The sequence below is a fragment of the Carettochelys insculpta genome, chromosome 3 (assembly GCF_033958435.1).
Source record: "Carettochelys insculpta isolate YL-2023 chromosome 3, ASM3395843v1, whole genome shotgun sequence".
In the NCBI taxonomy this organism is placed as follows: Eukaryota; Metazoa; Chordata; order Testudines; family Carettochelyidae; genus Carettochelys; species Carettochelys insculpta.
Window position 1 is genome coordinate 85,848,590 of NC_134139.1, and position 23,805 is coordinate 85,872,394.

At 41.2% G+C, this 23,805-nt stretch overlaps 1 protein-coding gene and 1 long non-coding RNA gene across 10 annotated transcripts in view; one reads left to right on the forward strand and one right to left on the reverse strand.

Moving 5' to 3' along the window:
- LOC142011210 (uncharacterized) overlaps positions 1 to 20,089 on the forward strand; it is a 144,272-nt gene extending 124,183 nt beyond the window's left edge. For 4 of the 7 annotated variants that reach the window (XR_012645008.1, XR_012645005.1, XR_012645009.1 and 1 more), the window contains 3 exons: positions 8,745 to 8,865; positions 9,128 to 9,231; positions 10,121 to 10,866. This is a non-coding gene — a long non-coding RNA (uncharacterized LOC142011210). Of the gene's footprint in view, positions 1 to 8,744; positions 8,866 to 9,127; positions 9,232 to 10,120; positions 10,867 to 12,894; positions 14,246 to 18,766 lie in introns of those variants that run through there. The other 3 variants (XR_012645006.1, XR_012645007.1, XR_012645010.1) reach the window with 3 other exon arrangements.
- Positions 1 to 23,805, reverse strand: part of PACRG (parkin coregulated) — a 435,595-nt gene that overhangs the window by 57,650 nt on the left and 354,140 nt on the right. The window lies entirely within an intron of this gene.

The following is a 23,805-nucleotide window of genomic DNA, read 5'->3' on the forward strand; positions in this document are numbered from 1 at the left end:
TCTGTCCGTTTTCCAGAAGGGCTTAGTTCTGTCTATGTAAAAGGCCAATGCCCTCCTCACATCTAGCAAGTGCAGCCGCGCTTCCTTGCTGGAGGTGTGCGGTTTAGGATAAAACGAGGGTAAAACTATTGGTTCATTAACGTGGAACTCTGAGGAAATCTTTGGGATGAAGGCCTGGTAAGATCACCGCTTCCTTTGAGAATATTGTGTAGGGCGGCGTTGCCATTATTGCTGCGACTTCGCTCACCTTGCGGGCTGATGTAATTGCGAGAAGAAAAGTTGTTTTTATGGTAAGCAACCGGAGGGGTACCGTGGCCAATGGTTCAAAGGGTGGTCCAGACAGCGTGTGGAGGACCAAGTCCAAACTCCATGATGGTGATAGCGGTTTCCGAGGGGGGTATAGGTTTGCTAGCCCCTTTAGGAACCGTGTGACAATAGGATGGGTGAATATGGTTGGCCCTTCCTCTCTGTGTTGGAACGCTGATATAGCTGCGAGGTGGACCTTTAATGAGGATAGAGAAAGTCTGTCTTGTTTCAGCTCCAGCAGGTACTCTAGAATTACAGGAATAGAGACATCCAGAGGAGCCAATTGCTTGGACGAGCACCAGGATATAAATCGTTTCCACTTCTGTGCATAAGTCCTCCTGGTGGAGGCCCTTCGACTGCACTCCAGGACTTCTTTTACTCCTTCTGAACATGTGTTCTCTAAGGCACTGAGACATGGATTAGCCACGCTTGTAGGTGGAGCATTCGAGGATGTGGGTGTACTATGGACCCCTAACTTTGTGTGAGAAGGTCCGGTACTATTGGGAGAGGAAGCGGCGGGCAGCATGACATGCGCAGAAGCAAGGGAAACCATTGCTGTCGGTCCCACATTGGGACTATAAGTATCATGCGTGCTTTCTCCCTTCTGGCTTTCTCTAGAACCTTGTGAATGAGTGTTGTGGGAGGAAATGCATAGAGTAGAGGACCCTTCCATGAAGGCATCCCCCAAGGAAGCCTGCCCGATGGACCAATACTGTGGGCATTTCTTGTTGGTGTAGGTGGCAAACAGATCGATTCGGGGCAACCCCCATCTGTGAAATACTTCGCAGAGCAGATCGGAGCAGATTTGCCACTCGTGCATGAGCGCAAAGTGTCTGCTTAGTTGGTCCGCTTTCACGTTGTGGACACCAGGCAAGTATGAGGCTCTGAGTGTTATGTTGTTGGCAATGCACCAGTTCCACAATCGGACCGCCTCTGCACATAGCGCGCGGGATCTGGCCCCTCCTTGACAATTGATATAGAACATTGTGGAGGTGTTGTCGGTATTGACTCTGACCACTTTGCCCTGCAGATATTTTCAAAAGCACCTGCATGCATTGAACACTGCTCTGAGTTCCAGTATGTTTATGTGCATTACCTTCTGTGCTGGGGACCATTGTCCCTGTGTCACTCTGTTGCCAATGTGCACTCCCCACCCTATGTGGGATGCGTCCGTTGTAAGAAAAACTGCAATTTGCGGTTGGTGGAAAGGCACCCCTACTAGTAAGTTCTTGGGGTCTACCCACCATGCCAGCGATTTTCACACCTCCGTTGTGGGCGATACCGTCTTGTGGATGGTATGAATCATCAGTCTGTAAACGCTCGCCAGCCAGTGCTGTAGGCCTCGCATAGGTAGCCTGACATTTTGTACCACAAACGTGGTGGCTGCCATGTGCCCCAAAAGCTGTAGGCATGTTAGGATTGGCACTGTGGGGCTGTACATCATTACCTGCATCAGGGATTTGATGATGTGAAAAAGGGCATCGGGCAGATATACTTTTGATGTAGTTGAGTCTATGCGTGCCCCTATGAACTCTATGTTTTGTGTGGCCTCAGTCTTTGATTTTGGGATATTGATGACTAGGTCCAGTGACGTAAATGTGTTTGTAGTGACGTCTATCATGAGCAGGACATCTGAACTTGAGACCCCTTTCAGTAGACAGTTGTCCAGATATGGAAAAATGAACACGCCCTGTCTGTGTAAGCTGATACTACTGCCAGCATTTTGGTAAAGACTCTGGGTGCCAAAGAGAGACCGAATGGAAGGACTCTGTATTGGAAGTGGTCCCCGCCCACTTTGAAGTGAAGAAAACGTCTCTGTGCTGGGAGGATTGTTATGTGGAAGTACACATCCTGTAAGTTGAGGGCTGCAAACCAGTCTCCATCATCTAGTGCCATGACTATGGAGGCAATTGTAGTCATCTTGAAGCACTGTTTGCGTAAGTGCCGGTTGAGAGCCCGTAAGTCCAGGATTGGCCTCCAGCCTCCTGTCTTTTTCTCTGTTAGGAAGTATCGGGAGTAGAAGCCCTTCCCTTGAAATTCTTCCAGGACTCTCTCCACCGCCCCTATAAATGTGAGGTGGTCCACCTCTTGCTTCAACCTTGACTCGTGAGAGGGGTCCCTGGGGAGGGACTGGGTGGGGGGTTTTGGTGGCGGTAGTGATTGGAGGGGGATAGTGTATCCCCTGGCTGTAATTTCCAGCACCCATTTGTCTGTCATGATGTTTTGCCATTGAGGATAAAACGGTTTGAGTCGGTGGTGGAACATATGGTGTGATTGGCATTGAGTGATGGTCTTGATGTTGCAGTCCTCGACATACCCGTCAAACTGGCTATCTTGGAGCTTGCCCTGAGGGTGCACGCCCCTGCTGAGGACGTCGTCTGGGAGCCCTATACGGTTGCTGCTGTTGATGGCGCCCTTGATGGTAGCCCCTTTGGTATTGTGGGCGCTGGGGTTGGTAAGCATAGCGCCTTTGCTGGGGGGTAAAATTTCTTTCTCCTGTACAGAGGGGTGTATATGCCCAGTGTTCTAAGTGGGGCCCTCGAGTCCTTGCTGGAGTGTAGGACTGAATCAGTCAAGTCAGCGAATAATTTTTGTTTATCAAATGGAAGATCCACAAGTTTTACTTGCAGATCTTTGGGGATACCAGACATTTGGAGCCACAACCCTCTGAGCATTACTACTGCTGTGGCTGTGGAGCGTGCTGCTGTGTCCGCCACGTCTAGGGCGATCTGGACTCCTGTCCGTGAGGCCGCATAGCCCTCCTGGACAATCATCTTCAATACTGTCAAAACAAAAAGCAGTCAAGTAGCACTTTAAAGACTAGCAAAATAGTTTATTAGGTGAGCTTTCGTGGGACAGACCCACTTCTTCAGACCATATCCAGACCAGAACAGACTCAATACTTAAGACACAGAGAACCAAAAACAGTAAGCAAGGAGGACAAATCAGAAAAAGATAATCAAGGTGAGCAAAAGATAATCAAGGTGAGCAAAGGTGACCTCAAGGTATTAGTCTTCAATACTGGTTTCTTGTCCTCCAGAAGGAAATCCATGGAGGGAGGTAAGTCTGGAATAGTTGTCAAAATTGTGATTTGATAGGTGTGCCGTGTAGTTGGCCATCCTCAATAATAATGTGGAGGAGGAATAGACCTTTCTTCCAAATAAGTCCAGTTTCCTCACGTCTTTTTCAGACCCCCCTGATTTGTATTGGGGTGTCTTGGATCTGTGTTGCGAGGATTCGACCACCAAGGAATTTGGCTGGGGGTGGTTAAACAGGAATTCCATGCCCTTGGATGGAACAAAGTATTTCTTATCCGCCCTCTGATTTGTAGGTGGAATGGAGGCAGGGGTCTGCCATATGTTGGTGGCTGCTTCCATAATAGCTTCATCTAGTGGGATAGCAATTTTGGATGATGCTGGGAGTCTCAAGTTCTTTAGGAGTTTGTGATGTTTCTCCTGTACCTCTGCAATTTGTGTGTCTTGGGTGTGCACCACTCTCTTAAAAAGTTCTTGGAATTGTTTAAGGTTGTCCGGGGGAGAGATGTCCCTGGGGACAACCGCCTTGTCGGGGGAGGACGAAGAGGCGTCCTTATGATAAACCTGCTCTGATTCCTCTGGTTCCTGAGTCTCCTCGTGTGTTTGCTCCCTTAAGGATTCTGGTGGGGGGCGCGTCCAGGGACTCTGGACCAGTCCCCACTGGAGAAGGCTGGGTTCTTTTTGCAGGAGGGGGCTGCATGTGGGGATGTGGTAGAGGTTGAGGTGGGGATCTGCCCCTGGATCTGGATCCCCTGTGTTGGTGGTCACCAGGGTATGGACAGCCGTAACAACAGGGGCAAGGTCCCGGTGATGGAGATCTGGACCACGACCGGTGCCTGTACATATGGTACCTAGAGGAGCGTGACCGCCGTGATGATGTTGACATTGGTGGAGATGCTCTGTAATAGTATTCATATGGTTCCGTACTGGAGATCGGTGAAGGATGTCTGAGCCAGGAGGACGGTGGCTGAAGAAAGGGAGATGGAGGTCTTAGACAGGCTGTTGGTGTTGCTGCCCGGTGTGTTATGTCCATCTCAGGGGGAGAGCTAGGCGATAGTGGCATTGCAATGATGTCCGGAGATAGGCTACGGTGCCGGGCTTTGGATTTTGCTTTGCCCCACCCTTGAAGAGTCAGTGTTGCCATCTCCGGTGCCGGGAACCTCAGCGCAGTTGTCAGTGCTGTGTCCGGTGCCGCTGCACGTGGTGCCGTGCAGGTAACTTCCTCTGGCACCATCAAGTCCCGTGACGGGTACCCATGCTCTGATGCCGCTGGTGCCACAAGGCTCGGTGCTGCAAGGGTCGGTGCCGCAGAGGTTGGCGCCGTGGCTTCTGGCATCTGCTGTATCAGCGCCTGCTGTGTTCTCGGTGCCAACTGCTTAGTGTTTGGAGCCCCAGGCACTGTTGTCTGTGGTACACCCTTCCCGCTGCTATGAGCAGTCAGCAGCTCGCAGCCTTGTGCCTCGCTTGTCCTGCTCACAGATGTTACCAGCAAGGATCGAGCTGGGGAGAGCTTCTTCTTCTTGTGAACAGAGGAGGTTAGGGAAGCAGCCTTCCTCTTATGCGGCCCTGAGGGCCCCTTCCTTTGGGGCTTCTCCAATGATTCAGGCTGGAGGGCCTTGCCAAATAAGATCTTTAGCTTCATTTCCCTGTCCTTTCTTGCTCTGGCCATAAGTTTAGAGCAGTGAGGACATTTTTGGGGAACATGGGTCTCTCCAAGGCAACAAATACATTTACTGTGGCCATCAGAGGCAGGCATGGCCTCGTGGCATGATTCACATTTCTTAAACCCAGGCGAAGACATCTCTGCCAAGGCGTTTAACTCTTTTCATTTAGCAGTTAATCAGAGTCCCCAAGGTAGATAACGTTCATGGCCGTTAAGATAGCGGACCACCTGAGGTGGCCGCCTATGTCTTCTATTCTCCCCCCCACGCTTTTTTCTTAAAAAAAAACTATATATATGAAGAAAACCAACTTAAACAGTCTTAATAAACTAACTAGTAACTATTAACTATATTCAACATGGTTTTATCTGTCTCGGGCGTTGGAGCCAGAGTGGATTCCGTCTGCAGCCGTTGGCAGTTGAGAATGAACTGGCGTGGACTGGATCGTGCATATGACTGAAAGCGCACGAAGGACCAGCGTGCATCAGCACATGTGCGACCCAACGGGATACTGCTGGAAATTTCCAATCTGCAGCGCCGGGGCGAGCCTGACACCTAATGTGGAGCACCCACGGGGACCACTCGAAGAAGAACCCCAGCTACAGCCAGCCTCCAAAAATCATGACCGCCGAGGGAGACAACCCCCAGGTGGCTACAAGACCCCCAGCTACAGCCAGGCCCCGAAAATTGTGACTGCTGAGGGAGACATCCCCCAGGTGGCTAAAAGACCTGCGGCTACAGCCACCCCTGAAAATTGTGACCACTGAGGGAGACATCTCATGGGTGGCTAAAAGACCTCTGGGTACAGCCAGCCCCCGAAATTGTGACCCTCATTGTGAACAATCTGCCTGGCACCCTGTGCAGCACGTCCTTTTATTGGTTCAGGATCAAGCCACATGATGCGTCTGGGTGCAGTAATATTCCAGACTGTGTGGCACCTCTGGAGGAGGGGGAAAGGAGGGGATGTGGGGGTCAGGACAACAAGTAAAAGGCTGAAAAGAAGTTTCTTATACTACCAGACAAGCATAACTCCCACCCACAGCCTAGCTGACACATGGTATGGGGGGGCCAGTGGCTGGCTCCAGACAATGCAGAAAGAAAAGCAGCTAGCACACGGACACCAGAGCTGCTTTCCTAGCAAAGCAAAAGAAAGAATATTTGTCAGCCTCTCATGACCCTACAGCCATGAGCTTGCAGGTGCTGAATTGTAACTGTCTTCCTGTTGCCTAATTTCTCTGCAACTGAGAGGAGGGGCGATGTAAGAGGCCAGAGCAGAGAACTGCAGTGCATTGAGGGACACATACAGGACATTTGTGGAGGCTAATGAATTTGATTTAAAGACATGCTGCATCCTCACTATTCTTGATTTGGAATTTAAAATTCGAATTGAATGCTATACCCATCAGGTTACTATGATTTTAGGATTTCAATATCACGTCAATTTTAGTGGTCCATAAATTGTGCTAATGGACTTTACAGTGAGGACAGGAACTTGGAATAATCGGGCTAGTGGACTTTAAATCGATTTTATCTCGTAGTGTAGATGCAGCCCAAGATTAGTACTACTCATTTGGGATTGTGCTGGCACCATATAGGCTTTCCAATGGATGGGAGCCTGCATATATTGATTGATGCAGACAATGGAGCGCAACCTAGAAAGGAATAATGATAACAACAAACTGGGGTGATAGTGGACAGTGGGTAGGTTTGCAGTGTGATATACAGAACAGCCAGTGCAGATTTGGGCTGCATATGCAAAGCATATCATGAAGCAGTGAAGTAATAAATATCAGGGGGTAGCTGTGTTAGTCTGTATCCACAAAAACAACAAGAAATCCTTTGGCACCTTGGAGATTCACAGATTTATTGGAGCATAAGCTTTTGTGGGCAAAGACCCAGATATGTCTGATGAAGTGTGTCTTTGCTCATGAAAACTCACGCTCCAATAAATTTGTTAGTCTCTAATGTGCCAAAGGACTTCTCATTGTTTTTGTGAAGTAATAAAGTTCTTTAACATATGGTTCTGGCTTTACATTACCAGAAAGATATTAAACTGCAGGCAGTTCAGGAAAAGCAACACAAATATTAGAAGCTGGAGGACTGACTTGTGAAGAAAGGCTAAAAGAGCTAATAGCTTTGCTAAGGCAGGACATAAGTTTATGAATATTTTAAATGCTTTAAGCATCAAAGAGAAATTATGTAGAATGCTACCAGGGGACTATAACTATGAGTAATGAGATGAAACTAAGAAAAGGAAAACTTTAGGCTGAATATAAGTAAAAACATTTCTTGAAATTATGATGTATCAAGCTGTGGAATAATCTCCCAAGGGAAGAGGCAGGAGTTCCATCACTTAGGACTTTTAAAATTAGACAACATGAACACTGGAAAAATGTACCATAGGGAACATTTATATCTCAACAGAGAGAGAGATTTGATAATCTAAAAGGTCTTTCTCCACCCTCAGTTTCTATTATTCTGTTTTTATGCACAAATAAAGATGCTTAGTCTAGCACCAAAAAAGATACTTTCCTCAACCTGATATGATTTGTTTTCATCTTGACTGATGTGAAATTAAATCAACTTCAGCCATACCTTAGTTAACCTCAGCACAAAGCTTAGGTTGAGGTTTATGACTTTTGTATATATTACAAATAAATCCCCATGAAGGGAGTAAATTTGAAGCATATGTAGTGTATAAGCACTTGCTGTGTAGCAGGGTGAAATTATATCTCCCTATGTGCGGTCACTGGAACAGGCTAGGACAAGGGACCTGGGGGACTCTGGTGGAGCATACGCAGGGCCAGATGAAGTGGTTTAGGAAGGCAATGTCGTCTTCTGCCTATGATACCCGCCACACATGATCAAACCCAATGGTCTCAGGATGCACCCAAATTTAAGTGCCACAAAACTGACATACTGCATACAAAAGGACATCATCTCTAAGCAAGCTCTAGAACTTGGCACTTTCTGACAACTATGTTTTCTCCTGGAGCTTTTCCTCCATCTAAGGGACACATCCAGGAAGTAATACATATACCATTTGGTATGATGTATTGGCAGTATTAGATCAGTTTAAAATTTCTTTTTATTATTATTATTATATTATTATTATTATTAGAGCAAAAAAAGGAAGTGATATAACAGAATGCTGATGTGATGAATGCACACAAGCAGAAACAACAATGAGACAGGTCATACTAAATAAATGAGAGTAACTTATTTTATTTTGGAGGATCACATTTAGTCCCACTTGAGTCAGAGAAATTCTCTCTGAAGTCAATATGAATTTTACTCTAAACTGAAATTTGGTCCTTTGTCTTCCACAACCCCAAAATCTTAAGTATATAGTAGGGGCTAATCCCTAGGCAAATCTACATTTTAATAAAATCAAGCTTGGTTTTAAGTTACATGAGTACAACTAGCCTGTCTGAAACTATGTTGGGTAAAAAGTGTTATCAGGAAGAGAAGGGTTTGCCTCCAATTTTCCAAATCAATGTAAACCCCCTTGAAGTCAGAGAGATAAAACTGATATTCCCACAAAATATAAAGTTCCTGTAATATAAATCATAATTTGGCTATGTAATCTGTGGAGACCTATTTCAGAGAATTTCTCCTGCTAACACACAGTTACTTCAATGTATGTTTTCAGATGTCATGCACCTAACCTTGCATCACGTTTGGTCAATATTTTGTACATTATTAGCCATTCATATTTTATTTTTATTGGTTTCATTTTCAGTACTAGTGAGCACAAGTTGAACTGACTGCAGGAGAAGAGCTGAAATCAAATAAACTGAAAACAATGAATCTCCAAGTGATAAAAAGGCTGTTGTTAGCAGGAACACATCATGAGAAGAGAGGTAAATGAGGAAAAAAGGGGAAACAGAAGTTGGAGGTAAGAGGTATGGCCTGATTTAGTTGGAAGACATGCTGTAGATGGCCTCTGAGAGCCAAAGTTAATATTTACTAAGTCCTGAACATTCAATAACTTTGGCTCGTCTTTAGTGAGGCCACTATTCCTGTAGTTTGAAGAGAGAGGAGAGCTGTGAATAATGCCTTACAGCAAAACCAAAGCAGAAATAAATGACTTTTTTAATGTGAGACCTTCAACCTTAATTCCAGTTCTGCAGAGGCCATCTTTGACTCCTGGCTGTGCTTCACAGATGTCAACTTTGGATAAAGATAACTCTAGAAAGAAACTGATGAAGGAACTTCTACTTACCAAGGTGAGTTTACACACTTCCTTGATATTGGCAGGGAGGAAGTTGGAAGCGATGTCTTTCAGAATAACCAGTTGAAAGGAATGGACTAGAAGAGGCTAGATGTAACTACAGATAGCAGAAGACAAGTTACAGAAGCATGTTGTATAACTGATTCAGTGGAGATTGCTCAGCTAAATCAGTGATTAAAAGTATTTTTTGTGTTGTGGGAGAGGCATGTTAAACCACTTAAAATTTAAGGGATAAAGAGATCCTGGCATATAAGGATTATTGGGATCGCAGTGGATAAATGTTCTGATCCAGACATTTTTATGAAAAAAAACTCATTCAGAAAATCATACTTATACCTTAAAATATTAAAGAAGGACTACATTTTGTGGATAAATTATGATCCTCCATTTGTGCTATGAGGAGACCAGGTGGTAATGGAGAATGGTGAGAATCTTCATGGACACACTGACTGATGCCAGGGATTGTGAATGAGTATTAAAGGTTGTCAGGAATATAAAAAGCACTGTTCTATGAAGTGAATGAAATTATCTTCTTTTCTGTTATGAACTCCATGACAAGTCTAGAGGAAAGAATTTAGGGAAATCAAACAACACTTCATGGATGAAGGAATAAGAGACAAGGTATTAACTGTTCCCAAAAAATGCAACTACCTGGAAGAAAATATAGTATGTTTCCTGACTTCAGCTTGCTAATTGTTTGTCATATTACAATAAGAGGAGATCCGATCCAGGGAGCATTTGTCATTACTAGAAAGATTTCTCTCTCCTTTAGTGTGTTGTATGTTTAAATTGGTAGTAATATGTGTTTGATATTTTTTAAATATTTATTAGTATTTTCTCTCTCTCTCTCTCTCTCTCTTTTTGTATAAATGTAACTTCTACAGTCATTTGTCAAAGAGATGGGATATTGATAAGTTCAGGGCAGCATTTCCCCCTGCCACTTCTGAGCAGATGCTTTGATATTCCATTGTTAAACCTGGATGCCACTGCTGCACTTAAAACTAAGCAGGTGTGTGACATTTAGATGCTGAGTTATTATTAGGGTTTGTATCTATTTTATTCTTTTCTACATTTAATATTTTTGAGAGCACTTACAATCTGTTGGTTTTGGAATGGTTTTCCTCCTAGAGTTTCTTTTGTTACCATTGAAGTTTGTTGCTAGTATGCTGGGCTTATGCAGAAATCAGCCAAGCAGATATGTTTGTTTAGTGCAATATGAATATAGTAAATAAAAAGGAATTGTAAAAACCCAAGAGATATAATTTTGTTGTTTCAGCTTTCTTTGTGAAAAGAGGATGCATTTATATAATAATTTGACAATGCTACTAATTGTTCTTGGCACAGCACACACTATTTTTCGCGTTCATTCACGTAAAAACCACATGTGAATGAAATATCAAAATTTGTAATTGAATTTACTCATTTTACTTTAACAGAATTTCTATTTACAAACTTAGTAATAATTAAGAGGTAGTACTGAATGGTCAGTTGCCAATAAAATTCCTTCTCTGTTTAAAACACAGAGCTAATATTATTTAAAATCACTGCAATTAATTTCTCCAAATTCTACTGAAAACTCTGAGTTGAAACACTCATTACCTTTTCTGTCAAATGCTAATAATAGTTCATTATTGGCTTCCTTTGCTAAACTCACCAAGGGCTTTGTCAGCAGGAAGGGTTATCAGAAGAATTTGCACAATACCTTCCCCATTACCTTATTTAGTAAATACATTTGAGATGTGTTTGTATATGGATTATGTGAGACTAGTGCTTCTATTTGTAGCTGCACAAAGATTCAGCGTGCCCTTCAGTCATGTTTTTCTCAAAGGGAGCCAAAGAGGGAAGGAAAATAACCGATCATATCAATTAATGTGGACTGAGTCCAAATAATCAAAAACATCCTCACGAAACAACTTATTTTTTATATTGGAAAGGCAATTTGAAAGGCAAAATTTCTTCTTAGCTTTCAATATGTTGCAGCATAACCCATCAATTCAGAGTACTAATTTGAAGTACTTGAAATGGATATTTTATCAATAAAAGTCCCACACTGTATATTCCCCAGATTTGAAATTTTATTACTCACATAAACAAACAGGTTTACTGTATGATAAGGAATATACCACCAAGGATGTTATTTCCTAAGCTTTCATTCAGACAACTGCAGTGAAAGTATTCTCAGATTTAAAGCACATTTAGTTTTCCAAGGGGACACTAAATAATACTAAATAAAAATGTATTATGTTGAGTTTGCATACTTGGCATAACATCCATTTATCTAATATATGAATAATAGTTACAGAAAATAACAAAATTTTTACTTCAATTTTTCATCTCAAATAGCTTTCTTTTCCTAAAATCTGCTATAACAACAGATTCAGCAAAATCAACCTTCTAATAATCTATACCATGTAAAAAGCTAAATTCACTTCCTATAGGATGTGAGAGACTTAAATTCTAAACTAAAGATCAATCTCAGAATGAGCAATCAAATCAAGTTAGATATTATAAGGTAGATAAGTTTTCATGAATCGGAGATTTAAGTATGCTAATTTTAAGAGATTCTAAATAGATTGCTAACACAAGCACAAACAGTATATCTGAAATTCATGTTGACCATCAAACTATAGTCATACTTAAAGTCATGATGGCACAAAAATGTGGAAAGCAAGAATAGCATTGCTATAAGTATTTGTATAAAAAAAGACTACTCCCATATGTCATTAAAAACCTAGCAGCTGTGTGACAATTCCTTTTGGTGACATCCATATGGAATGGAAATTTTTAATATTACCCTTAGCTAAAAGTCATGATTTGATTTCCTGTATGTTACTATACTAAGTGTATTTACTGCTTTATTCAAAATAAAATGGATAGATGTTATAAGTGAGCTACACTGATGAAATCTAGAATTATATCCAAAGTGAAATGGGTTGTAGTGGCTTCAGCTTTGTTCCTGATGTAAAGGAATCTGTATTGGCTGTACCACATCATCATTTATAGTTGTTCTGACAATGCTGATACTCTAAGATTAACCTCAGAAAAAAAACTCCTCCAGTCCAGAGCTGTGAAAAGATTCTTGCTCTGTAGTTACTTCTACTTTCATTCACTGGCTCATAAATAAAATATAAAAAATGTCCTCACTTTTTGGACCCTTACTCTCCGAACGGAGGCATCTGCAATGAGTAGTATTCTCCTCACCACAAGATTATTTATTTAAAACATGCTACTATGAGATGGAAGTGAGTTTTAAATTTAGGGTTCAGCACTGAGCTAAGAGAGTTCATTTTGGGGTTCAACTTGGAACTTATTTACCTACTTGATATATTGAAGTGTTTTGCTGACTCTAACCATTCCATGGAACAGTGCCAGTCTGAGATCTTCCTGACCCTGGCACAGTTTAAGAATGTAGAAAGCTGATTCCTGATATCAAAAAGGTTGAGAAACACTGCTCTGGAAAACACAGGGTTTGAAATATATTCAGATGAGCTCAACATCACTAGTAACTCCCACTGAGATCAAGAGAGAATGCCCCTATTGAGAACAATGGAGGATTTTGCCACTGCTGTTGAGAACAATGAAAAATGATCAAGTGCTAAACTGTTATAGGCTTGATGCAGAAACTACTGGATAAGGTTCTATGGCTTGTGTTTTGCAGGTCAGACTGGAACTAGATGACAATAAGGTCCCTTCTGGCCTTAAAATCTACAGATCTGTGAATGAGACTATGAAAAATGCAGCATCAACAACCAGTGGAAAGCTAGCTGGATATGTTGGCTCTACTCCACTTCACCCCATTGTCATTCTGAGAGCATGTCTTCACAATCGATCCAGTGCAGGGGTGTCAATTTATCATGCAGTATAGATGCGAATGCACTGAGCATTCGCCCATTGACTGTGGTATTCCACCAAAAGAAGAGTAGGCAAAGTCAATGGGAGAGCATCAGCTGTTGATTTACCACTCTGAAAAACTGGCAGAAAGCGGACTTATGGACATTATTCACATATCTGAAATTGCGTAACTTAAGTTGACAGCCTATGTATAGGCAAGGCCTGAGAGACCTCAGCAAATCATGGAAGAAGAAAGAGATGTGAGCTGGGAAAGTGAGAGAAGGTTAGGGTAAAGTTACAATTCATTTTAAGCTCTTATGTGGGATCACTGGGTCCCAAAACAGAATTATTAAAGGTACAAGGTTCATGAATATGCAATTTTTAATTCGGCATTCTTATTAGTTCCTATCTTCACGTGCTACTTCTTATTACCATTCTTACTAGAATGAAGTAAACAAATACCCTTTACATTTAAGCTGTGAGGTCTATTTGCTATCATCAGAAAATGAATGTTGTTAATGAAGGGTAAATAAATGGCAAAAGGGTAGTGCCTGTATTTTGCCTATCAAAACAGTGACTATGCAGCTTATCCTAATTGCTCCAGTAGCTATTACAAATGAGTTCATTAACATTTCCACTGTACATAAAATAATGCTAATGCAGATAATTGGAAAGAGTCTGCCAGTAACAACAGATCTGTGTGGGTAAACTTTAAAGAGAACTCTGAGGATCTTTTGTGTGGCTTGCTCTGAGAATTTCCCATTTCTCTGATAAATTTAGGGTAAATTGTCTCAAGAATTAAGACAAGACTTATATAGCATATGCTGCATTATCAAAATTAAAAGACCATTTCCAGGTGCTGCTGTTGTAGAATGGTGAGGCCAATAAACTATTTTATCCCCTTAAATGCTTGTGGCAAATGTGAGGAGCAGTGAATAATCAAAAATCTCTCCCAATAGCAATTCTGCCAGCTGAAACAATGTGACCTAAACCATATGGGGTTCACCTAGACCACTAGAATCAGAATATTTGCTCTGAAATCCTCATGACAATAAACTCTCTTGTGAAATTTTCAATAGTTTTAGCTTTTGGGGAGGCCAGGTGTAACCCTCACTCTTTTGAACAACTCAGACTGTATTACAACTTTTGGGCAAGAATTAAATTGGGTACATTGATTAGCTGAGCCATTTGAGCATTAACTACACACAGTTTTTTGTATAAACTCTAGTTGCTGTAATATTATTGCAACTTTACTGTGGTCACTGACTGTTTCCTTCCCCCACCTCCTCCCAGATCCCATCTAACTGTGTGCTGAGCAGCTAGAGGTGACATGGTGGTAAAAAACACCAGCACTCAGCACACAAGAGCATTCTCACGGTCACAGCTGAACTGCTACTAACAAACACCATTACAGGACCTAACCAGATAAGCCACACCATCGTGGGTTCATTCAGCTGCACATCTACCAATATAATTTATGCCATCATGTGCCAGCAATGCCCCTCTGCTATATACATCGGACAAACTGGACAGTCTCTACGTAAAAGAATAAATGCACACAAATCAGATATCAGAAATGGCAATATACAAAAACCCATAGGAGACCACTTCAATCTCCCAGGCCACACAGTAGCAGACTTAAAAGTAGCTATCCTACAGCAAAGAAATTTCAGGACCAGACTCCAAAGAGAAATTTCTGAGCTACAATTCATCTGCAAATTCGACGCCCTCAGCTCTGGCTTAAACAAAGACTGCGAATGGCTGGGTAAATACAGAAGCAGCTTCCCCTCCCTTGGTGTTTACATCTCCAGATCAACTGCTGGTAGTAAGCCTCACCCTTGCTGACTGAGCTAACCTTGTTATCCCCACCCTTGCTCTGGCTTATTTATACCTGGCCCTGCAGATTTCCAAGACCAGCATCTGAAGGAGTCTGTGCTCATGAAAGCTCATGCTCAAAACTTTTCTGTTAGCCTATAAGGTGCCACAGGACCCTTCGTTGCGGTTACAGATCCAGACTAACACGGCTACCCCTCCGATACTTGACAGTGAATGTTAGGAGATTATATGCAAAGTAGAAAGCTTGGCACAGAGTAGACAAACGCTGAGCTCTCCAAAGCTTCCTAAAGGATGGAGGGAAATAATTTATTGGAAATGGGCATCCAAATCCTCTTGGCAGTTTTGAAAGTTACAGGTGCAGCCTTTTTATCTGATGATGTAAAATATAATCAAGCAGTAATGGGAAAAAAGAAGAGCATTTCCTAGTAGATTACTCACTGGCTGGAAGAGCTGAGGTATTAATTATTCTTCGAAACACAAAAGAACACTTCCATGCCCCTTTACATGAACATTGTTCTCTGTATTGAGTCTTCATATCTGTCTTTTTGTTTGCAGTGCCTACCTTTCCCTAGCAACTGATGCTAGAGTCAGTAACTGGTAAAGCAGAACATTGTTTTGAATGATTTAACACATTTATGAAAAGAGAATGCAGATGCTTTCCAGCCTGTCAAATGACTGGATAGGATGTCCACAGCATCTGCAAGGTTAAATTGATTTCTAAAGACATTTTGCACAAGGATGGTCTGTATCTTGAAGCTTCCAGTCACTTTATCTGTGTGTTTACAATGTGCCCCCCATAGAACTTTTTAAAGTCCACAGCAGTTAGCTTTTTGTTGTCATTGTAAAAATACTGTAAATGATTCCTCTGAATTGGGGAACTGAATAGGTTGTGGGGTAATGTCTGCATTTTAAAAAACCCTAAGTTCTATTTAGCACAGAAATCACATTATTTTCAGTATTACATCATGATATAAACCCATCCATAATTTTAATGACATATGCCAACTTTTTTTTTTTTAACTTGGGTGTTCAAGTCTGGCGCCCATAAATCAAGAAGGATGATAAATAGGAGAGGGTAGCAAAAAGAGCCACAAGAATGATTAAGGGAGATAGAAAACATGATTTATAGACTCAAAAAGCTCAATCTATTTAGCTTGACAAAGAGAAGGTTAAGGGGTGACTTGATTATAGTTTGTAAGTATCTATATTGGGAATAACTATAATGGATTCTTCAGTCTAGCAGATAAAGGTATAACACAATTCAGTGGCTGGAAGTCAAAGCTAGATAAACAGAGACAGGAAAAAAGGTTAATTTTAAACGAGAGTAATTAACCATTGGCACTATATACCAAGGGCTATGATGAAATCTTCATCACTGATCAATTTCAAATCAAGATTTTTTTTTTCTAAAAAACCTGCTATAGAAATTATTTTCGGGAAGTTCTATGGCTTCTGTTATACAGGAGGTCAGACTAGATGATCACAATGGCCTCTTCTCTGAAACTGTGAATCCTTATTTATCACATGGAATCTACTCCAAAAATCAGACCACTGATATAGGAGCCTCAATATTCCTTAAGTTGCCTAACTGCCAGCATGCAAATTTGGTCAAGAATGTCTAAATTTTCAATGGCCAAATATCACTATGTTAAAAATAGCAACTGAGGGAAATAAGGGGATTTCAAAATGTATGGGGTCCTTTCGAAAAGGACCCCTGTGTAGCCGTGCCGAGCTGGGGCGTTCGAAAGCAGCGTTTTCAGAGCGCCATGGCTGGAAGCGTGCTACTGCTAATGAGGCGCTGAATATTCAATTCAGCGCCTCATTAGTAATCTTTGAAATGGCCATTAGCATGGCTATTTTGAAGATTTGTGCCAGTGTAGACACAGCCTAAGTGGCCTCATACATATCCTTACAAATTATCCTAGCTAAAATCATCAACTTACTTTTATGGCTTGCGTTCAGCATTCTGTATTTACCTAATACAGGTTAAAACATCTAAAACTAAGTAAGGAGTTATGTATGCTTTAGACTTGCTTTAGGTAATGATGTGGTCTGCTGTAAAAAAGGTGGAATCCTTAACTCAAAACTATACAGGAAAGTAATTTTCAAATATTTCATTTGAAAATGTATCCCGATAACCCATCAGTGGTATACAGCCAGTGAAAGTTTTGATGACTAAGATTTGCTTTACACCATTCCCTGAATCATTCCAATTCAGAAAAACAATTAGGCATGTGTTGAAGTCAAGCACTTGTTTGTATGTTCCCATTATTAGACTAGAAGATTTATTAAGATCTACAGTCTGAAATGTAATGTTCTTTTTTAAGTCAGGAAGGGCTTAACTTATTCAACATTACAAAATTCTAAACACAACAATAACAAGAGTCCTGATGTCGAAAGCAACAAGCCAGAGCCCTGACATCCAAAATGGAGGATAATTTTTGGCCTTTAGAGCCACGTCTCACATCCTTACACAGCAATAGCAGATGATCTACAGTGACTTGTATCAGTCCTCTGAGGATCCAACAGGGAACTCTCTGCCAAAACGACCAATATCCCTTGTGCCTGGAGGAAGGAGGGAAAAAGCAGCAAGTAGCCTGGGTTAAAAGGGCACACCCACTCTTTGTCCTTATTATGGGAGGAAGGAGTGCAGCTGTGGTTGAATCATGGTCAACTTGGAGAAAGCTAGTGTGTGATATATGGTCTATTCTGGCTCATTCAAGTAATAGAACATATACTGTTGCATTCCACAGCTTGTTCACAGGCTGTGATCAGAGAGGAAGCATTGCCCAGTGATTAAGATTCCAGCTGTACATTTGAGACATATGGTTTTGAGTCACAGCTCTACCACAGAGTGTCTGTTTGACATTGGCCAAGTCTCTTAAAGATATATCCACAAAGAGCCACTCAGAAGTCAGTAAGATGAGCAGAAATCTTCCTAAGCCAGAAGGAAAAGCTGATGACAGAAGAGGAGCTAGACCTAGACCCTGCCTTCTCTTTGAGAAGCATAGCTAGGTACCTAACACTGAACTGAAGAGAGATGCCTGTCTCAGTTTGGGATTCACCATCCACTGGAATTACGAGCCTAAACCAGGTCAGTTCTCTCCCATAAAAGCCAGAGACTGAGATACTCCACTGTACCAGTAGCCCAGTGGTTAGGGCACTCATCTAGGATGTGGGAGCCATTTTTCAAGTGCCTGCTCTGTCTGATTTGGAGGAGGTACTTGAATTTGGGTCTCAGCATTCCAGGCGAGACACCTGAACACCAAGCTACCGTGTATTTGGGCAGCGAGGCTCTTTCAGTCTCTTCTGCTGAAACTATGTTACTTTGTATATGGATATGTACACCTATATCATAGAGCTGGGAGGGAACCTTCAGAGGTCATTGAGTCCAATCCCCTGCCCTCACAGCAGGACCTATCACCATCCCTCACTAATAGGCTCTCTCAAGGATTGAGCTCACAAGCCTGGGCCAATTTAGCAGGCCAATGCTCAAATCACTGAGCTATCCCTCCCCCCAAGTAGTCAGTGGAACAATAAGGGGAAAGAGTCTTTATTTCAGGCTGTCTTGGGATGTGATAACTTGATAATCAGCAAGGGAATTCTAAAAGGGACAAGATCAAAAACTGAGGCAGGGAATGCCTGTGGCACCATATGAAGAAAAACATACGAAATGTGTATATAGGTAAGTGGACAATATTGTAACTGAGAATATCCTTTCAGATTTTTCAGTAAGGCATTCTGACATGCTATAGTAATTTCACGTACATTAACATGAATGCATAGTGTAGCTTTCTTACACTATAATGTATTTTTCTTGCTATTTTACCAGTTCTTAGTAACTGTCTTTTTTTCTGATGCAGGTTACAAAGTGAGCTGTAGACCTTCGTTTGACAGACAGCAATACTTTTTCTTTACAGCTATTATTTTCTATCCACTATTGGGCCAGAACCTCATCTTGACTAAATTAGTGCAAATCCATTGTCATTAATAGAGCTGCACTTATTTATACCAGCTAGGATTTTGACAATTGTCTTTTACGATTATTAATAATAAGCTTTTATTCACGACTCCAACTGAAATATGAAATAAAATGAAGGGAGAAAGATGTATACTGAGAAGGTATAAATTAATAGTTGTCTCAGTGCCTGTACAAGTATGTGGTGAATAATAGCAGGCTAGTTTTGCTGATACAAATAATCCCATTGACTTTGGTGAAACTAATAGCTCAGATTTAGTCCTTCATGTTTAGACTGCATGATGCCAATTAAGGCAAGATAAAAGAACATGGAATATTCACGAGGAGAAGGATCAGCTGGCTAAATGATGCAATGAGTCATACAATTAATGAAAAAGGTATTTTTACCAAATCCTATGCAATGACTGTTGTCTAAAAGCTGCTCTTACGTATTAAAGGACAAGTATGTTTCTCCAGTCTATTTCAAAATCTGTTAGTCTTATAAAGACACCAGAGCTGGCCTCCTATGGTACACACTGCTTGTATTAATTTTTGATCACATTGTTATAACAATGCATGTTACTAATACCTGAAGTTGTCATTACTGCGCTACAGAAAAATGAACTGAACTAACTTCTCCAGGGAATCAGAGGTAGCCGTGTTAGTCTATATCTTCAAAAACAACAAGAAGTCCTGTGCCACCTTGTAGACTAACATATTTTGGAGAATAAGCTTTTGTGGGTAAAGACCCGCTTTGTCAGATGCGTGAGGCTATAAGGTGCTATGCTAGTCTATAAGGTGCCACAGGACCTCTTTTTGTTTCTCTTCTAGGGACCGTAGAAGTGTGATGCAAACTCAGATAATTGTGATATGAACTAATCAACTGAAAGAAAAGCAAAACATCAACAAAACCTGAGGTGAAGTGAACTTCTTTAGCAGTTAAACTAAGTCCATAATGAGGATGAATTCTGCAGCACTATCCTGCTATATAGCCATTTCTTTTACTTTACTCTTTTACTTTTACTCCTATCTTTGAAATTTGTAGTGACCTCAGGTAACTCACTTAACTTAATAGATACATAAAGTAAATAATTTTCTTCCCCCTGTCCCTCGCTTCAACCTCCCTCCTTCTGTTCTGTGTAGCTGGTTCATCAATTTTCATTTAATTTTTTTCTATTTTTCTGTTAAATTCTCGTTGTGCCAGTTTACTTTTACAGAATTTCCGGATCTAAAGAATTGCATCTGCCCCACAAAAGCTCATCACCTAATAAATCATTTTGTTAGTCTTTAAACTGCTGCAAGACTGCTTTTTTGTTTTGTGAAAATATAGACTCATATGGCTACACCACTGTAACTATTACAGTGTCAATGTTTGCTATGTGCTAAGTGGCTTCTTTATGTGAATATGTATAGAAAAATTCTGCATTGATTTCCTCCCAGGCCAAACCTACAGTATTTTACTCCCAGTAGAAGTTCCATAGAAGTCAATGGGATTAGCTGCGGTGCATGCCCGATGTGAGCAGGATTTATTCAACTGGAGTAAAAATGTAAGTCGGGGCAGAAATGAGGCCACCCTTTGGTACTGATGATACCTATACTTGAAACTAAGCAGAACTAAAATGAATCTCCAAATATATGGGCTATCTTGCTTTCGGGACACTGAGAAGGTTAGGAGAAAAGACATAATTTTCTGAGATTCTCCCATCAGTGTAGTTAATCAAACTGTCCCACACTGTCTACACCAGGGATTGTGTTGGTATAACTATGTCACTCAGGCCTGTGAGTGTTTCACATCCCTAAGTAACACAGTTAAACCGATGTAAGTGTATAGTTTAGACCTTAGTTACATCAAGTTCATTGAGCACAAAGCATCCAATCTCTTTAGTTAAGCATGATGTATTCAGAGCTCTGAGTACCACCACACAGGCATTCACACAAACCTGATTCAGGAAGAGAAAGCTGGGTCTTGAGTTGCTGGAAGGATTTAAAATAACTTGATTCAAAAAGATCATGTATGATATTACCATAGCCTGCCATATCTTGAAAAAATATGGACCTTAATGAAGTGTGTTTTAAAAATTCTTTCAGTGTGTGTCGGATACTATGGCACCTCTTAAAACTTCATTTCTACCTATCGTATTTTTTAAAAGGCTTTTAGCCTGCTGGGTTTATTTTGTAGATTATAAATTATACCTACCATACAGCAAAACTTGCTTGCCCAATAACAGCTACAGAAGCCCAATAACATAATATGGCCTTTTAGATATGAGGATATCCAGTTTCATTCTGGCCAGGCACAAACACTGGGGCCTAACAAACAAACAAATCCTAAACAGATTATTGTGAATGACTTGGAAGAGAAATAAAACATGGCAACCTATTCATATTTAACACATTAGTTCTGCTTAGAAAGAGGTAATACTGCATTTTTTAAGTTATGCAATTTATCTATCAGAAGTGTACAATTTAGTTTATATAACTCAACTATTTCATAGTCATGGGAAGAATCAGATTTTATTTTCAGCCTATTGCCCAGAGAAAACTGCAAAGGTCATAGTTATTTGCAGCTTAGTGCTAGACTTTTATCAATATATCTTCAACAGTATTCATGGAATGGAACTCCTCTGTACTAATAGCATTTCTATATACTGTTATGAAAGCATGCATGAGCTGAGACATGTTTGATGCACAAACTCTGCTTAGTTTGTGATCTTGGCATTTAGAGTTCAAGTTTAATAACTAAAGATCATTGTAACAGAATATCAGTTTGTTGTGAAAATGTAGTAAGTATGATCTTCCTAATACAAACAGTTGAAGCTTGCAATGTGTTATGTTCCTGTCAGCTTCGCTTCTGTTTTACACACAGACTAGCTAGGAAGATTTAAGGCCCCTGTTGTCTTTAAATCTGACTCATCCACATTTCAGAAGGCAGACCCCCCCCAGTGGTGCACTGCTTCTTCACAAGAAGCACCTTGGCCTTTTGTTCTCAGCCTTTCCTCTCTTAGAGCATGTCTGAAGTGCCCCAAAGTTCAAACTAGGGGTGTATGACAAGTAGTGCACCCAGGGTGCTGCTCTATAACTTCCTTGTGTGGACACTGTGGACACAAATGTAAAGATCCCCAGACACAATCTGAATAGGCACCTTTAATATTGCAAGACCTGTACTAGAAATCTCCCTGATAAGGCAGCCTCCTATTTTAAGAGAGTACCAGTGTAGGCTTCAGCATGTTTGGTGGCCTGTTAAAGAATTCTCTCCTCAAATGTAACTGACCACCTCTCACTATGATCACATCAGGCACAGGATTGGCCTTGGAAATTTGGGAAGGCTCAGAGAGATGATTCACCCCAGGTAATGTCTAAAATTAAATATGCAAACAAGCACTAGCACAGAGGAACTGTCCACCAGCAAAAAGCTGCCTTGTGTAGCAGCCATAGCCACAACTTTCAACAAGGAAGGGGAAGCAGCCAGAGCAGAAGTGTTTTAGAAGCAGGGAATGCAGGAGCATGGCAGAATGGAGCTCTGATGTACCAGAGTTGCAGATCTAATTTCTGCCTGTCAGTAATGAGGACCTTCAACAGAACTGGACTCCAGACAGCCTCTTAGTACAGCTGGTCTTTTGCAGGCTGCCTGATTAACTGCACTGCCTGAGAGGCTGCAGAGGCCAGCAAGGTGGCTTCTCAATGTTCATAACCATTACTGTGCCTGATCCTGCATTACCTTTTTCCTGCTGCGCCTGCCTTTCACCCAGCCTTCCCTCTGTCTTACCATGGCCTTAAATCCTTCCTTGCCCAATACTCTCTCCATTCCAGTTCCTGTTCTCCAGTTTGACTTGACTACGGTTCCAGCTCTAGTTACTGTTTTGATTTTTAAACCTGATACCCACTCCAAAAATTAGGCTAGACCACCCTTCTCCCAGTAAGATGACAGTGCCTGGGCCAAGTGGTTTAGGATCAGAAACTGTCTTCCTGATAGACCTTCTTCTACAACGCATTCAAGATCTGTTTCAGTAGGATGAAATCTGCCCTATGTCTTCTATTTTCAGCTCTTCTGATTTTTCTTGTGTGTGCACGTGTCTCAGCTCATTCATCTATGAAATGGAAATAATATAATCTGCCTTTCCCAACAAGGTGTTGTAGGAATCTAATAGGTGAAGTTTGTAAATGCTTTAAGATTCTTGGGTGAAAGTTTTGGAGAAGAGGTTAATATTATTTGCTGAAATTCTGGATGTTGTAAACCAGAACTGTCCAATGGAAAGTGGACCTTTTTCTGTAAAATTCAACCCAATGTGCATTACAACCATTCTGCATTTCCCTGTCCCTTTGTTCAAGTTACTAGGAATGCAAATAGTACCGTATGGCAAAGGCCTTGGGCACAATATCTTGATGATCAGTTGACAAGAAGTGTCATTTCTTGTGCTCACTTGCTTGACACCCCAGTGGCCAAATTGTCTTGTTGGCAGTTTTCCACAACTTTGACAAGAGTATTCATATCCTAGAAATGGCAAATTCCAACACTGCAGCAAATGGTGACTTGATACTAACCCTCTGAATGGTGCCAACAAAAGTAAAGATCACTGCCTGAAAACAATACATTACATTACAGTATTCACATACTAAAAAGAATTGTACTTATCAGTTCACACTTACACAGATTCCGTGATAACTATTAAAAAAGAGAAAGCACAAAAGTTTTGTCAGATATACTTAGAACCTCTTTTCTCTGATTTTTTCAGAATGAGTCAGACTTGATTCCTTTTTAATGTAACCTTCAATCATCTTGGAAACAATGCATTTTCAGAATGTGAAAGAAATAATGTATCACTAATATGCAGTCTCCACATATTTGTTTTACACATGGGATTTCTGAACTTGTTCTTAAACTGAAGGATAGTCCAGCAGAATAAGTAAATTGAGACCAGAAGAGCTAATAGCATTTATCAAGTA